At 39.7% G+C, this 24,112-nt stretch overlaps 1 long non-coding RNA gene across 1 annotated transcript in view; it reads left to right on the top strand.

Moving 5' to 3' along the window:
• The window catches only part of LOC126428325 (uncharacterized), a 41,589-nt gene extending 17,922 nt beyond the window's left edge, over nt 1-23,667 (top strand). Inside the window, exon 3 of the long non-coding RNA XR_007576816.1 lies at nt 19,208-23,667. This is a non-coding gene — a long non-coding RNA (uncharacterized LOC126428325). The remainder of the gene's footprint in view (nt 1-19,207) is intronic.
• The last annotated feature ends 445 nt before the right edge of the window (nt 23,668-24,112 follow it).

The following is a 24,112-nucleotide window of genomic DNA, read 5'->3' as shown; positions in this document are numbered from 1 at the left end:
TGATATCTCGTGAAGTCTCTCTTTGTACGGGTCCCATACACTTGAGCAGTATTCTGCAACATGACATGCAATAAGCAGAAAAGAGACACAATGCTTAAATGCAACAATTTTCGATAAACAAATACAGTACTTAAAAGCAGGTAGGAAAATATGATGGTGTTTCAGTTAATAAAGTTCAAACACTACATCTTTTAACCATTTTGTTGCAACCACTTGACCCCCGTGGTCTGTGTACCACCATTTTGGTTTAATTAGCTATGAGACAGAACTACTGGCAGTACTTACCCTCACAGGATAAAATATGTAGTCTACTGCTGCTCGTCAAATGTAAAAGTGGCAACAATATTCTCTTTGTACGGGTCCCATACACTTGAGCAGTATTCTGAGACATGACATGCAATAGGCAGAAAAGAGACACAATGCTTAAATGCAACAATTTTCGATAAACAAATACAGTACTTAAAAGCAGGTAGGAAAATATGATGGTGTTTCAGTTAATAAAGTTTAAACACTATATCTTTTAACCATTTTGTTGCAACCACTAGACCCCCGTGGTCTAAGTACCACCATTTGGGTTTAATTAGCTATGAGACAGAACTACTGGCAGTACTTACCTTCACAGGATGAAATATGTAGTCTACTGCTGCTAGTCAAATGTAAAAGTGGCAACACTATCCTAGCATTCAAAACTATTAGTTGCTCCGTTGTGGAGGAAAGGGGGATACTTTGGGAGAGGTTGAAAAGGACAGGGCACTTACATCTCAGGATGAGAGGCATGCATCTATATGTAACACTTTTTTGCATCTGTATGTAACACTTTTTTCAGATATGAAATGGAATAGTCACATAGACTGAGTCATAGGTAAAGCAGGTGTCAGACTTTGGCTCATCAGTGGCATACTGAGAAAATACATTGCTTTTAAAGGAGAAGGCTTACAAAACACTCATGTGATCCGTCGTAGGATATTGCTCGAGCTTGTACGGCTAACAGGAGAGACTCAATGGATACAAGAAGGAGCCATGAGAATGGTCACAGGTACATGTGACCCACAGGACAGCATCTCAAAAACATTGATGAAAACCAGTTGGCAGACACTGGAAGGTAGACACCAAAAACAATTATATTTATTATTGATTTATGTTAGCTCCTCCACATTGGTAATGTAATTTGGGAATTTGTGGTAAGACCTTATGGGACCAAACTGCTGAGGTCATCAGTCCCTAAGCTTACACACTACTTAATCTAACTTAAACTAACTTACGCTGAGGACAACACACACACACCCAAGCCCTAGAGAGAACTCGAACCTCTGATGGGGTAAGCTGCACGAACCGCAATGAGACGCCTCAGACCGCGCGGCTACCCCGCGTGTCAAGGTGATGAAATAAAATTGTTTGTCTCATAAATTAGCTATTCATAGTATGTACAAACAAAAAATACTCAGCATACAGTGTGAGCTAGTAACAGGTTTTGGGTAAGAAACTAATTTGGTTTAATAAAATTCTGAAACAAAGTCATGGCCAGTGATCTAGCAGTAATGCATGTGCATGGAAACCAAAAGTTCTTGAGAATCGGATCCTGATCAGACTACAGTTTTTTTTTCAGTCTGCCTTCACCTCTTTAAACTTCAGCCCCATTACTGAAGTGGCATCCAATTGATTGGCATGTGAATGGAAATATGTTATCCTTTAGCACTGTCTTACGTCTCCAGTGTTGCAGGCACAGAAACAGACATTCACATAGCGTTGGACTACGTATCAAATAAGTGTTTTTTTCCTGAGAAAAAAACATTAAATGGTCATTAACTTAGTGAAATATGGTTATCCAGGGATTTCACCAGATTCTGGAAAAATTTTGTTATAATGTTAGCTTCCAGTGCAGTAGATACTTGGAATTGGAGCTTCAAACTCGGGTAATTATCCCCAGTGGTGAGAATTAAAAGTGTCAGATCTGACCTTGTCGCCACTGGTATAGCGTCATTGTATTTTACGTTTCCCATCATTATCAGTATCCCAACAGGATCAAGTATAGCTTAGAATACAGTTATTAGACACAATACTCGATGACATCTTTATTCATTCTATGACACTCACGCATGCTTTACACAAAAGTTATTAATCATCCCAGTACTTACACTTCGCTCTTCAATTTTGTCTTTTTGTCAAAATATACTGGTTGCAGCAACAGTTGCACAGACATCTCTGTCAGTGGAATGTCATGCATCGTTCTGTCCAGGTGTGAACGGAATCACACATGTGTACATGTAGAGAGACATGTGTGTGCCTGCATTTCATGTGAAGGAAAACACAGGCACAAGGGAACTAGGTGCAAGATGCACAGATTTTAAATGCACCCTTATTCCATGTGCTACTTCCTGACCACTGGAAAAGTCTATGGACACTCTCGAGGTTATGCTGTAGCGCATGTCTCTGTATGCTATCAAACCTCATTGTTGACCATTCTCCTGTTTAAGTTCCTATTCCTAACTTGATTAAAAACATCGAGTCAGTTAGTCTCCTCTCTGCTCCTGATTGGACAGACTCTGAGGCACTGTTAAAGTGCATCTAGAACTCTCGCTGAACACAACTGGCATACTTTCTGTCACAAGCCACTTCAAAACTGTCCACTTTAATTAAAATTGAGACAAACTGGAAACCTAGGTATAAGATATTTTAAACTCAGCTGACATAAAAAATTAAAAGTCTTACTTTTACCACTCTGTTGGGGGTTTTAGTCACCCCCCCCCCCCCCCCACTACCACCACCACCACCACCACCACCATGCTTTTTACAAGAAGGTGTGAATATAGCTGTCCATGCAAAATCTTTACATATGTATTGTTAATTTTGTGGAAGTGGACAACTTGAGGTTTTTTTGACTCATCAGTTTTCTGACTGGTTTGATGCGGCCTGCCATGAATTCCTCTCCTGTCAGCCTCTTCATCTCAGAATAGCACTTGCAATCTATATCCTCAATTATTTGCTGGATGTATTCCAATTTTTTCAACCTTTGTCTGTAGCACCACATCTTAAATGCTTCAATTCTCTTCTGTTCCAGTTTACCCACAGTCCATGTTTCACTACCATGCAATTCTATGCTCCAAATGTATATTCTCAGAAATTTCTTCCTCAAATTATGGCCTATGTTTGACACTAGTAGATTTGTGTTGGCCAGGAATGCCCTTTTTTCCAGTGCTAGTCTGCATTTGATGTCCTCCTTGCTCCATCTGTCATGGGTATTTTGCTGTCTAGGTAGTAGAATTCCTTAACGTGATCTACTTTGTGACTATTAATCCTTATCGCTGTTCTCATTTCTGCTACTTCTCATTACTTTCGCATTTCTTCAATTTACTCTCAATCCATATTCTGTACTCATCAGACTGTTCATTCCATTCAGCAGATTATGTAATTTTTCCCTTTCGCTCAGGATGGCAATGTCATCAGTGAATCATATTATTGATATTCTTTCAGCTTGAATTTTAATTCTGCTCTTGAACCTTTCTTTTATTTCCATCATTGCTTCATCAATGTACAGATTGAACAGTGGGAGCGAAAGACTATGTCCCTGTCTTACACCCTTTTTAATCCAAGCACTTCATTCTTATTATTCCCTTTTGGCTCCTGTACGTATTGTACACGGTGTTTATAAATTCATATCACAGTTTTAACGCTTTATAAAATTTATTACATTAAACTTACAGTCATAAATGATATGTCAAATGAAAGAGCAACTTAAACAGTTGTGTTTGGCACCAGTGTGCATGCACAGCATTCAATGTTTCCACCACAGTCTGCTGAATTGGTTGAAGTGCTCAATAGGCCGCAAGGGGCCCAGTGACAGGGCTTGCTTTGCATGGCCTCCTCATTCACCTGACTTAACACCATGTGATTTTTTCCTTTGGGGCTCCATCATGGATTGTGTGTATGTGCCTCCACTACCAGCAGACCTTCCTGAATTAAGAAACTCTATTGAAGCAGCTGTTGCTACAATCACTGAAGACACACTTATCAACGTTTGGGAAGAACTCTGCTACAGACTTGGATGTGTGTTGTGTGACAGATGTTGCTCACATTGAACATTTATAAGGTTCCAGGTCAACAGGTTCTATGAACGTGTCCTGATTTTTCTTTAGTTTTGCTTCCATTATCAACAGCAATGTCAGAATTGCCTCTCTGGTGCCTTACCTTTCCCTAAAGCTAAACTGATCATCATCTAACACATCTTCAAATTTCTTTTACATTCTTCTGTATATTATTTTTTGTAAGCAACTTGGATGCATGAGTTGTTAAGCTGATTGTGTGATAATTCTTGCACTTGTCAGCTCTTGCAGCATTCAGATTAGTACAGATGATACTTTTCCGAAAGACAGGTGATATGTCACATCAGTTGCAGTAGCCACCAGACAGATCGCGGGAGGCGCACATTGGCACGGCGCGTCACGGACGGTAGTTGCCGCAAGTAGAGTCCCGCCCACCAGAGGGCACGCGAGAATTCGGATGCGACCTCTGCCGGCGTAACAACAACAACAGCAACTCAGGCAGCACGGGCCGTGCCCAGTCAGTTAACATCCGGCCTGCCTAGGACACGGTCCCTGTCTATGCTAAGTGAAGTGCTATGTAAACGTGAACAGTGTTACTACATCAGTATTAATAGTCATTTTGTTGCCACATCCCCCAATGATTTTAGAAATTCTAATGGAACGTGATCTATACGATCTGCCTTATTTGATCTTAAGTCTCCCAAAGCACTCTTAAATTCTGATTCTGATACTGGATCCCCTTTCTCTTCTTGTATCACATCAGACAATCCTTCCCCATCATAGAAGTCTTAAATGTACTCTATCTCCCTATCTGCTCTCTCCTCTGCATTTAACCGTGGAATTGCCATTGTGCTCCTAATGTTACCACCCTTGCTTTTAATTTCACTGAAGTTACATTGACTTTCCTGTATGCTGAGACATTCGTTCTGACAATCGATTTCTTCACATTTTTCTTGCAGCCATTTCATCTTAGCTTCCTTGCTCTTCCTATTTGTTTTGTTCCTCAGTGACTTATATTTCTGTATTCCTGAATTTCCCTGAACATTTTTGTACTTCCTTCTTTCATCGATAAACTGAAGTATTTCTTCTGTTACCCATGGTTTCTTTGGAGTTAACTTCTTTGTACTTACGTTTTTCTTTCCAACTTCTGTAATTGCCCTTTTTAGAGAGGTCCAGTCCTCTTCAACTGTACTGCCTACTGAGCTATTCCTTTTTACTGTATGTATAGCCTTAGAGAACTTCAAGTGTATCTCGTCATTCCTTAGTGCTTCTATATCCCACTTCTTTGCATATTGATTCTTCCTGATTAATCTCGTAAACTTCAGCGTATTCTTCATCACAACTACATTGCCATCTGAGTTTATATCTGCTCCTGGGTATGCCTTACAATCCAGTATTCGATTTCAGGGATCGCCCACCCTTTTCCAAGCATACCTCTTCCTCTTGTGATTCTTGAACAGGGTATTTGGTATTACCAGCTGAAATTCATTACAGAATCCAGTTAGTCTTTCTCCTCTCCGATTCTTTGCCCCAAGTCCATATTTTCCTGTAACCTTATCTTCTACTCCTTCCCCTACAACTGCAGTCCAGTACCCCACGACTATTTGATTTTCATCTCCATTTATGTACTCTATTACCCTCTCAATATCCTCATATACTTTCTCTGCCTCTTCTTCTTCAGCCTGCGACGTCAGCATGTACACCTGAACTGTTTTTGTCTGTGTTGGTTTGCTGTTGATTCTGATAAGAACAACCCTATCACTTAACTGTTCACAGTAACACACTCTCTGCCATACTTTCCCATTCATAACAAATCCTAACCCCGTTATACCATTTTCTGCTGCTGTTGATATTACCCTATACTCATCTGACCAGAAATCCTCATCCTTCTTGTCATTTCACTTCACTGACCCCTAGTAAACCTAAAGTGAGCCTCTGCATTTCCCGTTTCAGATTTTGTGGCATCACTACCACATTCAAGCTTCTGACATTCCATGGTCTGATTCATAGGATATTATCCTTTCATTGGTTCTTCAATCTGTTTCTCACTTTTTCTCATAGTCACCTCCTTGTCAGTCTTCCTCCGGAGACCCGAATGGGGGAGTATTCTGTAATCTTTTGCTAATGGAGAAATCATCATGACAGTTTTTCAATTACAGGCCACATGTTGTTTAATGTAGTGGGGTCCATTGCCTTCTGCATCTTCATGCTGTAGAGACTAGTTATTCAAAAAAGAGTAATAAAAAAAAATTTCCAGTTCAAGTAAATGTTATAGGATTTCAATAGCTTACCTATGAGTTGCATTTTTTTAATATAAGAACCATTTTTAAATTTGAATGCTTCAGTCAGTGGCATGCTTACATGCACAGAGTACCTTCACCTGTCAGTTACGTAGAGATACCATAACAGAAACATTCATCCATTTTTACATTTGTTTGTGCATATTTAACATGTGTCAGATATCTGAAAATCTGTTGTGTGAAATATACTCAGTGACCAAAATTCATTTACAAATTAGTGAAGTAGCAAAGGAACTCCAATAATATTTGAACGGAATGGATGATGGCTTGAAAACATGTTATAAGATGTCAACAAAAGTAAAACAAAGGTGATAGAATGTAGTCAGATTAAATCAGATGATACCCATACAATTAGATTAGGAAACGAGACACTAAAAGTAGAGATTTATTATTTGGGCAGCTGAGTAACTGACATTGGCTGAAGTTGAGAGGATATAAGTGCAGCCTGGCAATGGCGTGATCATGTTTCAGATAAAGAGAAATTTGGTTACATCAATTGTAAATTTAAGTTTATCTAATGGTATTTGTCTGGCGCTTATCCTTGTACAGAGGTGAAGTGTAGACAGTAAGGATTTCAGACAAGAAGAAAATATAAGCTTCAGGATTGTTGTGCTACAGAAGAATCTTAAAAATTAGATGTCTAGATGAGATAACTAATGAGGAGGTAGTGAATCGAATTCAGGAAATTTGTGGCACAACTTGACTTAAAGAATGGCTAGATTGGTAGGACACATTCTGAGGTATCAGAGAACTGTCAGTTTGGTAATTGAAGGGAGGTTGGGCAGGGGTAAAAAATGCTTGCACATAATAATTACAATGGAGAGCTTTGGACTGAAGTCAACTGCACCAGCAATAACTACAGTGGTCTGTGGTACTGTTAACATTTCTGTTAAACATCTTTACGAGTACAAGATGCAGTGATCATTACATTGAGAAGAGTAGTACCTTAAAATGGTTTTCAGCATTATGATGAATTAATGAACATTTCATAAATAACTATATGACTAATGTTTAGTGGTATAATGTATGTGGTTTCATTTTGTAACATGATTTCATTTTACTTTCCAGTCTTACAGTAATGTTCCAATAAAATTTCACAAAATTCTCTTCAGTAATTATGACAGAAAGTAGTAACTTTGGCATGTGTTAAGAATATGGTAGACTATGTTGTATTGAAATGAGGTTATTATCCATCTCTACTGTTGTAGCATAGGAAATATGAATTACAAGTTGCGACATCAGCTGATGAAAAATAGACCATGCACAAGCCTACTGTCAGAGCTCCGGTGCACCTAACTGTTAAAGTAGTTTGCAAAATTTAGTCATCTGCAGATAAAAAAGTTGAAAATGTGTTTGCAAATACAGGTTGGCGCATGAGATGTGTTACCATTTTGTTTTTGAATATAAACTTTATTGTCAATACAACCTGAAAGGAACATATACTACAATGAAGAGCTGTTAATGGAGATTTGTTCTAACTCAGCACATGCTCAATATGTCCACCATTCGATTTCCTAACTTCCTTCAAATGAACACTGAAGTTAGTGATTATTCTAAAGCACATGTCTTCTGTAATTTCACTGCAAGCTTGAAAAATAAGTCTTCTGAACTCCACTAAATCATGTGTACGTTTTGGGAAAATTTTTTCCTTTAGGTACCCCCAAAGAAAAAAAGTTACATGTATTGAGGTCTTGACTATTGCGGGGCCAACTTTGTCTGTCATTGAAGCGACCTGGAAACCTGAGTGAAATGATCTGCATGTCGAAATGCTCATGTAAAAACCCCTACACAGTGTTTGCAGTATGTGGCCTTGCTCCATCTTGCATGAACCACTGCATGTTGAAGGGCAAGGCAGTAGCAAAAAGCTGTGGAATGAAGCTATTGCGAAGCATGCTCAAATAACGCTCGCTGTTCACAGCTTCTTCAAAAAAAAGGGTCCAATAAGTCCGTGACTGGAAATTGCTGCCCATGCTGTAATCCTTGGAGCATAATGTTGTTGTTCATCAAGCACTTGTGGGTTTTCAGTGGCCCAAAAGTGTACATTTTGTTTGTTAACCACACCGTCTAAGTGAAAATGCGCCTCGTATGAAAACTGAATGTTGTTGAGAGTTTCTTCCCTATCCTCCACCCACTGAGCAAACACTAGTCTCTGCTGCTTGTATTCTTAGTGAGCTTCTGTGCACAAGTCATCTTCTATGGGCACAGATGGAGGTCACTTTTAAGAATGCGCTGAGCGGAGCGTCTGGATATTCACAGTTGCACTGCTGCCTTTCTACACGATTTCACGGGACTTCTCTGTACAGCAACTCGTACCGCTTCAATGTTCTTCGGCGAACAAAAAGGCTTAGGCCGGGGTCGCTTCGCTTCCAATACTGTTCCTTCCTGTACAAATTTATCATACAACCTGTGGATGGTCTTCTTGCAAGGGACCCATCCTGTGTTAAACTGTTGTCGAAAACGCCTCTGAGTCACAACAAGGCTTTTTGTTTCTTGAAAAAGTAACACAATTGCCGATCGTTGCTGTGTCATCAGTTTTCCATTGTCAGCCATTGCTGCTTACTAGTCTCTTAGTGGCAGTATCGTGAATTACACGTCATTTTGTAACTCATTTGTTTTTCCAAGCTCTGCTGGTACTGCTGTAGAGATCCCAGTGGAATATCTAATGCGTGTTGTAAATTGTGAAAGAAACAATTGGTAGCACATTTCATGCGCCACCCTGCATGTGTACGGGATTTATGGATGTTGATAGGATTTCTCTTACCTACAAAGACATCTATTAGTATCTGTCAATTTCAGAGAAGCTTTCTAGATATTAGTTGGACTTATGTACATTTGTAACAATGTGTTCTTTTTTTTCAATTCTAATAAAATTTTCTTTGTTTTTGTAACCCCTCACGTTGGGGTTCAGCAGTTGAAAGAAAAGTGTCATTCACATACAAGAAAATTTGTAAAATTACTCAGGATTTGATTGATGTGCCTCATGAAAGCAATGGAAAGCTCCAAATTTAATCAAGAACTACTTATTGGAAGGCACCAGTTGTTTCTTTTCTGGACAACACTTGCAGCAGCCATTACTTCCCTTGTCACTGACCTAGCGAGGTGGCACAGTGGTTAGCACACTGGACTCACTTTCGGGAGGAAGAGGTTCAAACCCACATCTGGCCATCCTGATTTAGGTTTTCCACGATTTCTCTGAATCGCTTTGGGCAAATGCTGGGTTGGTTCTTTTAAAGGGGCAAGACCGACTTCCTTCTCCACACTTCCCTAATCTGATGACCTGGCTATTTGGTGCCCTCCCCCATATCAACCAACCAACCAACCAACCTTGTCACAGATGTTTTGTGGGTGATTAGTTTTGCAAAAATATGGTGACAGGTGGCACTTCAGCTAGCACATGACACCAGAGTTACGGTGAGCATGGCTTCAGCTCTGTGCCCTGAATACTGGCCACACGAAGGAGCTCACTGCATGCAGATTGGAAAGGGGTCTTCATAGGGAAGAAAAAAAAAAAAGTTAAAGAAACAGAGAGCACTTGGTCAAAACAATGTCAGATATTGAGTGTTTGCTATTGTGTATTTGACTGTTAAAAGCAGTAGATTCATGAAAATTATATCAGTAAGTCCTCAGTGCTTTCATGTCCTGCGGATGTAGTGCTGACACTACTGTAATATGGTGCAATATGTGAGACTCTGCTCCCCATCTGTCCTTAGTCCATTGATACATATTTGAAGTGTACTTGCTTTCTGCATGAAATAATTGGCCATCTCTTTGCAAAGGCCATTGTGGACTTATCTGTGCTCAACAACCACTTACCCCAAACATAGAAACGGAAGCAAAGCCATGCATTACATATTTGCACCTGAGAAAAATGTCATTCCATTAATCAATAAATTTGTTAACCAACTACAATTATATACAGTGCCACTTTATCAAAAGTCTCCATGTTATTTGGGTACATCTATGACTAACAGACTTTATTGCCTTAAACTTAGCAGACTCAGCTCAAATGATAGCTGAACACACCTACAAGTGCTTGACACCTAACCATTTAAGTCTTAATTGTACACAGACTTCATTTTGCCATTTCAAACCAGCAATAATGACCTGTTGACACCAGAAATAGACACTGATGGCCATACCCCGAATGAATACTGCCGTTCCCAATACATTTAGTCCTTAATTCCTTGGTTTCCACATAGATAACAAGTTAAAATTGTGTCACTGTATCAATAATTTAATAAAGAAGCTCAGTTCATCTCATTGTGTCCTTAGATGTGTCTCTCATTGTGTTGACTTGAAGACAAAAGTGTGGTATTGATAGCTACGATGCCATGGCGTAGGTACAAGTTCTTAGGTTGGCACTACGACACCGACACCGACACCGACGACAGCTGGCGCTGTGCAGCTCTACGAGTGCCGCTCCAGATTCAGCCCATTTGATTCTGAGTAGATGACCAAGCAAACAACATTGTTTCTATTTTCTAGTGGGTGAGACACTACAGATTTTGCCTGTGTAACTTTTGTGAGCTTCGATGCATCTGGCTTCGCACCTACGTGCTCCTCAGTGCAAAGTTAGGTATTCGCATTATTATGTATTCAAGTTATCATTGTTGTAAGATAGTAATACCACCTTTACCTTAAAAGCTGTACCGAGAGATTTTTACCTCACTTGCTCCTACTCGCTTCCTACATTCGGCCTGCCCTTCAGTTTACAGGAGCAGACCCACACGCTACCTTCCAGGTGGGATACGAGAAAAAGTGTTAGCCTGCTTTGCATATATTCACCTGCTGTTGTCATACGGAATTATCTTCTAAGGCAGTCTGATATCCCAGCCCGGTGGGTCCGGTGGAAGGCACAGAACCTGAGGTCAACCACTAGACAGCATTGATACATCTACGAGCACTGGATGCGCCACTGCTGTAGTGGCCACGGGGCCACGTCTGTTCTGCCAACCTATCAGCATTTGCGGCCACCCTTTTAACCTAGCAGCTCAGTCTTAAGTCGTGATCCCGCTGTGCTCTTATATCACTGTCACTCCGAGGTGTCACAGGACTCTGCTACACCATAGGTTTCCACTCTCAGGTTACTCGTTGGAGTTGTTACTCTGCTGTGCAGCCTCTGTTTTCTGTCTTGCTGTTGTTGTTTTCTCAGCTCACTGTTGACAGCCTTGGCCGTTTGGCCACTTTTTGCAGGTTTTCGAGTTTTTTTCCAGTCTTGTCAGTCTCTCATCACAAGCAGCGTACCTAAAGTAAATGAAGTGTTTGTTCAGCACGTGTGAGTTGTAAGAATATTGTGTAAAGTACATAACCGTACGTCTTGCAGAAGCTCTTTCGAGAAACTTAAGAGTTCTTACACTCCCTTCCCAATACATTTAGTCCTTAATGGTTTTTATTGCTGACAGTAAAAATCAGTGAACTGTGATCTGCAGTCACAATAGAAGACACAAAATAACTTTCATGTAGACTTTGCCCCTCTGTCCAGGGTTCAATATGTTGTTGTGTGCTCTGCTCTGAGGGTTCTGTACAAAATTATGTACAATGAAGGGGGGAAAAAAACTGCAACACCAAGAAGGAGTTTTGCGACACAAAGGAAAGTTGGTAAGCATGTCTATTCAAATTTGATACCAGACACATAAGTGTGGCACTAGTGGCCTCACTATGAGGCTGCAAATAAGGTTTGTTTAAATACAGTGTTATTACAAATGATTGAAGCGATTTCACAGCTCTACAATAACTTTATTATTTGAGATATTTTCACAATGCTTTGCACACACATACAAAAACTCAAAAAGTTTTCTTAGGCATTCACAAATGTTCAATATGTGCCCCTTTAGTGATTCGGCAGACATCAAGCCGATAATCAAGTTCCTCCCACACTCGGCGCAGCATGTCCCCATCAGTGAGTTCGAAAGCATTGTTGATGCGAGCTCACAGTTCTGGCACATTTCTTGGTAGAGGAGGTTTAAACACTGAATCTTTCACATAACCCCACAGAAAGAAATCGCATGGGGTTAAGTTGGGAGAGCGTGGAGGCTATGACATGAATTGCTGATCGTGATCTCCACCACGACTGATCCATCGGTTTTCCAATCTCCTGTTTAAGAAATGCCAAACATCATGATGGAAGTGCGGTGGAGCACCGTCCTGTTGAAAGATGAAGTCGGTGCTGTCAGTCTCCAGTTGTGGCATGAGCCAATTTTCCAGCATGTCCAGATACACGTGTCCTGTAATTTTTTTTTCACAGAAGAAAAAGGGGCCGTAAACTTTAAACCGTGAGATTGCACAAAACATGTTAGCTTTTGGTGAATTGCGAATTTGCTGCATGAATGCGTGAGGATTCTCTACCGCCCAGATTCGCACATTGTGTCTGTTCACTTCACCATTAAGAAAAAATATTGCTTCATCACTGAAAACAAGTTTTGCACTGAACACATCCTCTTCCATGAGCTGTTGCAACCGCGCCGAAAATTCAAAGCGTTTGACTTTGTCATCGGGTGTCAGGGCTTGTAGCAATTGTAAATGGTAAGGCTTCTGCTTTAGCCTTTTCCGTAAGATTTTCCAAACCGTCGGCTGTGGTACGTTTAGCTCCCTGCTTGCTTTATTCGTCGACTTCTGCGGGCTACGCGTGAAACTTGCCCGCACACGTTCAACCGTTTCTTCGCTCACTGCAGGCCGACCCATTGATTTCCCCTTACAGAGGCATCCAGAAGCTTTAAACTGCGCATACCGTCGCCGAATGGAGTTAGCAATTGGTGGATCTTTGTTGAACTTCGTCCTGAAGTGTCGTTGCACTGTTATGACTGACTGATGTGAGTGCATTTCAAGCACGACATATGCTTTCTCGGCTCCTGTCGCCATTTTGTCTCACTGCGCTCTCGAGCGTTCTGACGGCAGAAACCTGAAGTGCGGCTTCAGCCGAACAAAACTTTATGAGGTTTTCTACGTATCTGTAGTGTGTCGTGACCATATGTCAACAAATGGAGCTACAGTGAATTTACGAAATCGCTTCAATCATTTGTAATAGCCCTGTACATGCTGTAATGATTCATTAGTTACCTTTGATACTGGATGTGGTGAGTTGACGTTAGTCAAGAATGCCTCGAATGCAACAGAGACACAACTATCAACACCTCAGAGTGTGAATGAGGTCGGGTACTAGGGCTACGAGAAACTGTATATTCATTCTGCGATACTGCAGAAGAACTTGCCAGGGACGTAGCCGCTGTCCGTGATTGCCAGCAGCAATGGTCATGAGAGTGTTCAATTGCAAGAAGACCGAGCTCCGGACACCCACATAACACTACTGAGGGTGGAGACCATCATGATCGGCGTATGGCTCTGGCGCATCGTACTGCATCTGCAGCAGTAATTTGAGCAGCAGTTGGCACCACAGTGATGTAACGAGCTGCAACAAATAGGTTACTTGAAGGACAGCTCTGAGCCAGACACCCTGTAGCGTGAATTCCACTGTCCCCAAACCACCGCCATTTGTGACTTCAGTGGTGCGAAGCCCATTGGAGATCAGTGTGGATGTCTGTTATGTTTTCTGATGTAATCTGGTTCTGCTTGGTGAGCAGTGAAGGCTGTGTGTTGGTTAGGAGGAGGCACACTATACACACATTGAATGTACACCTGGAGTTAAGGTCTGGAGTACTATTTTGTATGACTGCATTCACGTGGTTATCCCGTGCATCCTGACTGCAAATTTGTATATCAGTCTGGTGATTCAATCTTCTGTGCTACCATTCATGAACAGCATTCCATGGGGTGTTTTCCAACAGGATAATTCTCACCCAAATACCACTGTCATAACCCAACGTGCACCGAGCGAGGTGGCGCAGTGGTTAGCACACTGGACTCGCATTCGGGAGGACGACGGTTCAATCCCGTCTCTGGCCATCCTGATTTAGGTTTTCCGTGATTTCCCTAAATCGTTTCAGGCAAATGCCGGGATGGTTCCTTTGAAAGGGCACGGCCGATTTCCTTCCCAATCCTTCCCTAACCTGAGCTTGTGCTCCGTCTCTAATGACCTCGTTGTCGACGGGACGTTAAACACTAACCACCACCACCATAACCCAACATGCTGTAAAGAGTGTTGACACTTTGTCTTGGCCTGCTCGATCACTATATCTGTCTCCAAGTGGGCACATATGGGATGCCATTATATGACAACTCCTGTGTCGTCCACAGACAACATTAACTGACCCTGTATTGACTAACCAAGTGCGACAAGTGTGGAACTCCATCCTACGAACTGTCATAGGGCACCTGTACAACACAATGCATGCACGTTTACATGCTTGTATTCAACATTCTGGCAGTTACACCAGTTATTAATGTACCAGCATTTCACATTTTCAATGGCTTATTTTGCAGTTACATTAACCTGTAGTCTTGAAATATTAATCACTTAAATGTGTTACCTAGACAAATGTGTTCCCAAAATTTTATTACTCTACATTAATTATTTTTTGGTGTTGTGATTTTTTTCCATCAGTTTTTTAAACTTATTTTAGTACATATTAAGTCATTATCAGATGATCTGTTTTCAACGAAAGAAAAAGTGTGGCTGAATGGTCTGGTGCAAGTCTTTCTATTGGAGACCACTCCCGCAACTTACGTGTCATCCAACTGGGGAAGGGGATACAGTTTGATGAGGGATCCGAACCTTGCACTGTTTCTAGTGACTCCACACATTGTTGAGAGACAAAGGCTGGATTAAAATGATGACTGAAAAATCCACAGTGTGACCAAAATTTGATCCTGCAACCTCTCAGTTTCAGGCGTGTGCTTTACTGCTAGACCATCAGGCTTGACACGTATGTAGGTAGCTCATCTATAAGTTATGATTGAGTGAGTTTGTGAGTATCAGAATATGTTAGATGACCATATCTTTTGATTGCATTGACTTAGAAACTTAAATCTCTTTGTGGTGTGCGTACTGTAAGACCTTCGGTACACACACCATCAGATTATTTGACTTGTCGCTCTAACGAAGTAGGCAAGTGTCAGCAATATGTCTCGTGGTCTTATTTTGGCATGTTTATCTTCTGACGTTAGGTTAGACGATAGAAATGCCACTTGCACGCTTAGAGTAGCAGATTGATGGTGACCAACTTTAAACAGAACTTGATTAATTTTCACACACATTTATTAAAATAATAAAAAGCATAGACATTACGTAACTTGATTCTGGATGCTGTTTACAATTGACAATCTGAAGTTCCTTTGATCTTGGTACGTTAATCTTATTCTCACATATCTCTGATACTTGACAAAGTGTCTGTTCATTTATCTTCATGACTATGTACAGGAATATGATAATCTTCTTAGGTGCAGACTGAAACTTGACTATAGACTGGTACAGACTGGTGCAGACAAATGCAGACTTGTACAGACTGGTGCAGACAAATGCAGACTGACTAATCGGAGGTCTGTACACTCGTTATAATACCTCGCGCATTCAGGTATCACTGCGCGAGTGTGATCGGCGAGGAGAAAAGGTTCTACGTTAGCAGCAATCTCATTGGCTGCGTTAAATATTAATACGCGGATCGGCGAAAGCAGAATTTGGTCCGTCTCTAAGGCAGCGCCATCTTGTAGTGCGGAGACGGACAAGTGCTGCACCTGCGCTGTTGTGCTTAGCGGGGCGTGCTCTAGTGGGAAAGTTGTGTACGTGCTGACTATGTGGAACTATGTACACAAGACTGTTACACCGCCAAGGGACTGTAGATCTTAGTACTAGACATAAATTTCAGCTTGACACCTTCACACATCCCTGAGAAAAAGGGGCATTAAAAGATGGAGAGACAAACAGATAGATAGCAAATGGCAAAAAAATATTTTTTTATATGGCAAATTACAAATTAATAATTGTTGAACTTTATCCTTTATTTGTATTGTGAAACCTTGCCTCTCGTTAAATTTCATGATTCTCGGTCAACGGTAAGTACTTACAAGTTTTGATGAGTGAGTTTGTGAGTTTTGAAATATGTGACATAAATAACAATATCTTTCATTTGCACTGATGTAGACAATTAAATTTTTCACACCACCAAGGGAGCGTAGACTCTAGTATGCAATGTAAATTTCAATTTGATACCTCTATTTGTTCCTGAGAAAAGGGGTCTTAACAGATGGACAGAAAGACAGACAGATGGATGAACAACATAGGAATCCTATAAGGGATTGAGGTATAAAACTCTAAAAATTAAAGAAAATTAAAAACATACACCCTTCCTATTACCTGGCCATCTTGATTTAGGAATTGAAAAGTTCTGTTAGCTACCTGGCAAATAACATTGTTTGTTGTAAAGAAACATGAGATGTAATAATGTAATCCAAATACATTGTGTTTCTAAATTTAGGTAAATACTTTCTTTGAAAAGTAACATTGTAATCAAGTAACTATTAAGCTACTAATAGCAGATGAATGACTGAGGAGACACCCACTTGTTTTAAAGTATGAGGGTCACTCCAAAAGAAATGTACACTATTTTTGTAAAAATACACTTTTCATTCTGCATGTGTGAAAGTTTTACAGTGTGTAGATACATCCTCCCCACTTGTTTTCAAACTTAGTTCAACCTGTTCCAGTGAGTGGTGCCGTCACAGCACGTCTTCAAGATGGCTGCTACACTTGACGTTTGTCAGAAGCAACGTGCTGTCATAGAATTCCTGTGCTGTGAAAACAAGACAGTGGGAAACATCCACAAGAGGTTGAAAAAGGTGTATGGAGATGCTGCTGTCGATCGCAGTACAGTTAGTTGGTGGTCAAGCAGGTTACGTGATGAAAGTGGGCACGGCAATATTGAGGATCGTCCTCGCAGTGGCAGGCCTTGTACTGCACACACTCCAGACAATGTGCAGAGAGTTAACGAATTGGTGACTGCTGACAGATGCATCACAGTGAACGAATTGTCATGCTATGTTGGGATAGGGGGAGGAAGTGTTTGCAGAATACTGAAAGTTTTGGTGTTAAAAAAGGCTTGTGTCAGGTGGGTTCCCTTGATGTTGACAGTGGCTCACAAAGAAATAGGAAAAATGGTATGCAGCAAACTTTTGGAACAGTATGAGAATGGTAGAGATGAATGTGTTGGAAGAATTGTGACAGGTGATGAAACATGGCACCATCATTTTTCACCAGAGACGAAGAGGCAATCAGTAGAGTGGCATCATGCAAATTCACCCCAAAAAAAAAAAAAAAAAAAAAAAAAAAAAAAAAAAAAAAAAAAAAAAAAAAAAAAACCACCCACAACTTCTGCTGGAAAAGTAATGGCTATGGTGTTTTTCGATTCCAAAGCACTCTTGCCTGTGGACATCATGCCAAGTGGAACCACCATAAATTCTGATGCATGTGTGACGACACTGAAGAAACTTCAACCTCGACTGAGTCGTGTTTGACCACATCGGCAAAAGCAGGATGTTTTGCTGTTGCACGACAATGCACGGCCACATGTCAGTCAAGAAACCATGGAAGCGATCACAAAACTTGGATGGACAGCACGGAAACACCCACCTTACAGTCCTGATCTGGCTCCATGTGACTATCATATCTTTGGGAAACTGGAAGACTCTCTTCATGGAACAAGGTTTGAAGATGATGACTCCTTTGTGCACGCTGCCAAACAGTGGCTCCAACAGGTTGGTCCAGAATTTTACCATGTAGGTATACAGGCGCTGGTTCCAAAATGCTGTAAGGCAGTTGAGAGGGATGGAAATTAAGTGGAGAAATGAAAATATTGTTCCTAAAGGATGTATCTACACACTGTAAAACTTTCAAACATGTAGAATAAAAGATGGATTTAAAAAAAAATAGTGTGTATTTCTTTTGGAGTGACCCTCGTAGCAGCTTCCTTACTCATTTGACTCTTTAAATTTATAAGGCATAAGCATGAATAGCCCTAAGCAGAATGGTAATAATTTAGTGTTAATAAAAAATAAAGAATATGTATGATTTCTTTGTCTTGTGTCAGTTTATACCTTGACATGAATGAATTTTTCCAGTACATTGCCATTTTTGCTTTTCTAATACTGTATTTATGAAATTATTACTGCATATACACTGGTTTGTGATACTTAAGGATGAAAGTAACTTTCATGTGATGTGTCACTGCCACGCAACACTGCTCAGTGAAACCTGGACCATACGTAGGAAGAAGTGCTACAGTGTAGTAAAGATCACAACTGAAAGGAATACGCTATGAGATAAACTGAAATGACACTTTTATTCACAGACAGTAATTACATTGAAGTCACCGCAATTTATGATGGTTCACTGGACATTACAAATGGCACAGTGCAGGTGTGGAATGAGAGAGTATTTGGTGACTGGACTGGCCTGCCTGTTTCCCCAACTTAAATCTTACCGAGTAAATATGGGATGTGTTGGGAAGAGATATTGCAGTTTGCCCACATCCAACGACGACATTCCAGCAGTTGTCAACCACATTCGTGGAGGAATGGAATGCTCTATCATAAGAACTCCTTACCAACCTTGTAGCCAGCCTGGGAGTACATTGCAGAGCCCACATTGCTGTCCGTGGTGACCACATATGCTATTAAGAACCAAATCCATTCTTTATAATGTCCAGGAGACTGTCAGGAACTGTGGTGACTACAGAATTATTATTGTCTTTGAATAAAAGTATCATTTCCTTTCACCTCATTGTGTCTCTCTTTCAGTTACCTTTTGTGTTAAATTGTTGCAGTTCTTTCTATGTTGTCCAAGTTTCATCGAGCAATGTTACTTGGCATTTAAACGTCATGCGAAATTTACTTCTGTCCTTAAGTTTTGCACACCAGCATATTGCAAATATTTGTCTTGACAATGAAGATTGAAAAATTGTATTTTTGGCTCTGTTGTAGGAAAACTAGCTGCCAGTTTGGACAGGCATGTGTTTTGTGGCACGCAGCCATGTGAGGAAGCAGTGGAGAAATGAGTGAAGCATAAGTCCTAACATGTACATCACAGTGTGTATCATGTTAACCTTTTGTCTTATGTAAACTTTTGTGTGGGATAACTGAATTAAGAGAATTGACCTCTTTGGTGTTGTGTTTCCAAAAGTACTGATAGAATGTAATGTATTGCTAGTAGTTGCTGAAGTTAGAAATGTAGCTGGCAGATGTTTTCCCATGTACAGGGTATTACACTGTGTCCATAGAGAAAGGGCACTGTGATAAACTTTGCCAGTTACTACTGACTACATACATTTATCTTGACTGTAATGTCAGTGTCCCCCATGTGTGTCCATATGTGTGATACTGCACATACCCAAAATGAGGAGGAAAAATAAAATTAAAAGAAAGTGCAGAAGAAAATATAATCTTTCCAGTAGTCTGTTATATGCAGAAATTGATGTATATTCTTTTTAAGAACTATAAGAAATAATGTGAAGCTTGTGTAGTTTTAAATGTTAATGTTGTTATCATATATATTTTATTGTAAAGGAAACATTATTATCAGTCATGTGTATACAAACATGTAGTTTCTTTTTTTACTTGGCAAAGAAAGCTGAAGACCTGGCCAGAAAAGCATCACACTCTGTTTACGCCCAAAAGCAAAAGCGGTAATAGCATACACTCCAATGTTTTTAGAAGTGTAGCACTTACTTTCTACTATGGCCGAGTCTACGGTTTCCTTTGTCGGATAACAATGTAATAATGTGCGTGTGCGCCTGCATGTGTGCACACCCAGGCGTGTGTGCGCATGCTCATGCCCACACACACACACACACACACACACACACACAAACACACACACACACACACACAAACTCGAGGAAAATGTAGTTATGTATTGCATGTTGTGTGATTGATGTTTTTGTCTTCTTGATTACTAGTACTGCCAGATAGATGGCATAAACTTTTGATGAGACTGTATGCTGTCAGAAGCTGCTTATAAATAAGCACACTCAATACTGTCTTTGTTTCATTACAGTTCTGGTAACTGTCAAATATATGAGTTGATGAATTAATTACTTCAAATATCAGACTCAAACTGGTGTTGGAGTTGTTAATGTAAAGTGAGGATCAATTACGTGCCAAATCAGTTAGACTGTACTAATTTTGAAAGGCTTGTCAACTGAACAGTTCTCATACCAGGGTGTTAGAATTTTACAATGTACATTGGTTACACCGTTTTTGTGTTTACTAGGCTGTAAGCCAAATGTTCTAAAATACAAAATATATATTCACTGTCATAATATGCTAGTGCATCCAAGAGAAAGTGTGAAATCTGCTTCACTTTCAGTTGTTGGCTAGAATTAGTATAAAGACATTATAGTGTTAGTAGGCTGCTGAATGTTAACACAAATGGCCAATTAAGATATCTTTAGATATCTTCAGAAGATTTTCAGCACAAACAAGTCATCATTTCCTGGACCAATATTTGGCTGGGAACTCTCAGGCATTTTCAAGGCAATTTGAAGTATATCACAGGAACACAATCTACAATTATTTATTCATCAAGATCCGCATCTGCTTCTTTTACACTTGGGTCAAAATGTGACGTGTTGTGCTATCTCACAATGCATGCATCACAAATGAAACAGTGCATCAGTTGTGTGCATCAGATACAAAATAATGCAGTGCAGTCTGGCAGAAAGTTCTGCGCTTAAATGATTTACCAGTCCTTTCTTTTAATAGCTGCGATACAGAAATATCTGTATACCACCATGGTTCAGAGGTTGCAGAGATCAACAAATGAAACCTCAAATTGGTGGCAGGTGTCACAAATATCAAGTGAGAATGGTTCTGAATGGAAAATGCTCTTAGAAAAAAAGACAATGGAATTCATGAATTGATCTGAGATCTGATAATTCTCTGTTTGCAAGCCTTATTGGATATTTGATCCTCTGGGACAACTTAAAAAACCACACTCAAGATAGAATATTTAAACATGTTTAGTCTTGATGTGTTTATAGTGTAAATTATGGGCCACATTGTTGATCAGTTCCTTTGTGCAAGAGAAACACTGCTGTATTTGAAAGGTTTCTCCAGCTTTATATACTCTTTGCTCATTTTGTATGTTCCTATGCATTACATAATATAGCTAAACATCGCAACAGATCCTTGTAGTTATCGATGTTTTCTTTGAAGAAGTGTTACAGTAGGTATATTAAAAGGAAAAAAATTGGTTGTTGATTTATAAGAAGACAGAACAGGTGATCAGTACTTGCGTTCAGTAGGCAAAATTCCAAGTAATATTGTAAGACACACAAAAAAACTAGCTTTCACAGCTCTTAATTCCTTTCTCGGGAAGTAAGGAGGGATATATCTGGAAGGATAGGCAAGTGGAGTTGTCCAGTAACAAGGATACCACCCAGCAATTGGATTTTTGTAATTTTTTTTATATTCATGGAACTTGAAGTTCATAATTCAAATATCAATATCCCAAAGCAGGTTGATGCATCTCTAAAAAAATTCTTGACAAACTTGACTTTGCAGTTTTCCAGTGAACTTGAGGAACTTTAACACCCTAAAATGTTGGCAATTTTCACAACAGGCAGTGTGGATCACTGGGTAGCATTGGATCACGTAATCAATGGATTGCTGGTTCGAATCTCGCAGTGACTTTTTTCCATTCAGTTTGAATACCTACACATTTAAAAATAAAATTCATCAAATATATGCTAATTATCACACATCTAATCATTGTTTTTTGTGAGAAATGCACATCATCTTGCTTTTAATTACATTCCGCATCCAAAATTCCAGACGTTCATTGAAAATATAACTTCTTAACTGTCAATATATTAGTAAAGATTGTTAATAAATATAGGATGTTGCTTTTAATGTAAATGCTACTTATGTTTATAATATTTTTTAATTTTAATGATCTTTTATATAGTAATTATATTGAAGAATTTATATTTGCAATGGAAAGTGTAATTTTACGTGTGTTATGTAATTAGAGACAAGAAGACATACATTTTTCATAAAAATAATGATTAGATATGTGCTAATTAGCACATATTTGATTAATGTTATATTAAATTATGTAGTTATTCAAAGTGAATGTGGGAAAAAGTCCATGGCGAGATCGGAACGAGCGGTTCTATGGTTACCTAGTTACCATTCTCCAACACTGCTGAGTGGCCCATGGTGCCTATCATGAAAATCACCTTCATTTTTGGGAATTAATTCTTGAAATTCCATGGAAAATTTCAAAGTAGATTTTCTTGAAAATTTTTGTAGAGTTCCAACAAATGGCTTTGACATATTTGAGTTTTGAACTCAAATAGGTTCCTCTGAAGCTGCAGTCTGAATGACCTGTCACTTCTTTTCAACCTCCCAAAGCCAATATCTTTTTCTTCCTGAAAAGAAACTAATCATTCTGCAGCCTAGGTATAATTTTTTTAGCTCTATGTATTGATAGAACTTCGAATTTTGTCTCCTGAAAATAAGAATTGGGCAACAGTTCCATTTCTTTATAATTCTACAAATATATGTGCATTTGTAAATAACTAGTCTGGAATTTTTGTCAATATAACAACAGTTTTTGTTGTCATATAGTTCAGCAGCAAACCAAAAGATGTTTGTTGTCTGTATTTTAGTTGTGTTCTTCTTCAGCATATACAGGGTGTCCCAGCAGGAATGGTCAGTATTCAGGGAACAATCATTCAAAGCAAAAAATTGTATTTAGTGCGGGCTCTGAAATGCGTTCCTTAAAAGCCATGAGCACTTGTTTGGTAAAAAAGATGTGTTTCTCAGTAGTGAAGATGAAAAGTGCTCATAGTGTGTATGGTATGCACTTTAGAGGCCATGTTTACTAGGCTTTTATGCTTTGACCAGTCTTCGTGGGACACCCTGTATATGACTAGCAGAATTATAATTTTCATGTTATTTTTAAATTTTACATTTTTTGTAAGTACCTGATTGCAGAGAGTAGTTTTTTACTTTTATTTGTATTCTGTATCACCGTACTATTAAATGTTGATTGTGCTATAATCTTCCTGTTCAATAAAAGTGAGCACCAGCTCTAAATTGTGTCAAATTAACTGAATATGATGCCAGTCACAGGAGATCTTTGAGGAAGTAATCACTTGCCACTCAAAAGGCCTGTGCCTAAGGCACTTGTCTCCCAGTGTGAAACTATGTATATTACCCATGTTGTAGGTCAACCATTCTTATCTGTTTTGGTTATTTGAGCTACTCTTCCTTCCTCTTTCCCTTCCTTTCGAAAACTATGAATTAGCAAACTGTCCTTTTAAATGACCAGTGTAAAATGTGATGTTTGTCTTGAGGACTGGCACTTTTCTCAGAGCACACATTTCTCTCCTCCAGTTCGGTATGCAGAAGAAAGAAACAGTTACGTTGACTTTAACCTCTCAACAACTTATAGTTTTCAAGTGTTCACTCTTGATCTAGCTACAGTGCTGCCCCCCCCCCCCCCCCCACCCCCCCACAAAAAAACCCTCTCTCTCTCTCTCTCTCTCTCTCTCTCTCTCTCTCTCTCTCTCTCTCCCTCCCTCCCTCCCTCCCTCCCTCCCTCCCTCCCCCCCCTCCCCCCCTTTCTCCCTTCTCTTTCTTTCTTTCTTTCTCTTCTGATTTCAGGAAAACATTTTATGATTGATCTAATAAACCATCTTCAGAGCTTCTTGAACTGTGAGGGGAATGAGGCTAGTATGTGTGGCTAGTGAGGGAGAGTGAGTGTGTGTCATATACAATTTTTGTTGTTTATACTTTTAATTCTGGCCTGAAATATTCATTATAGTAGTAACTTTACTTCAAGTGAACATCTGTTCCTGAAGAAGTAGGCCACATATCTGC

Source organism: Schistocerca serialis, chromosome 12 (genome assembly GCF_023864345.2).
Source record: "Schistocerca serialis cubense isolate TAMUIC-IGC-003099 chromosome 12, iqSchSeri2.2, whole genome shotgun sequence".
Classification (NCBI taxonomy): Eukaryota; Metazoa; Arthropoda; class Insecta; order Orthoptera; family Acrididae; genus Schistocerca; species Schistocerca serialis.
The sequence above is the reverse complement of the archived record's forward strand: the minus strand, read 5'-3'. Positions and strand labels throughout refer to the sequence as shown.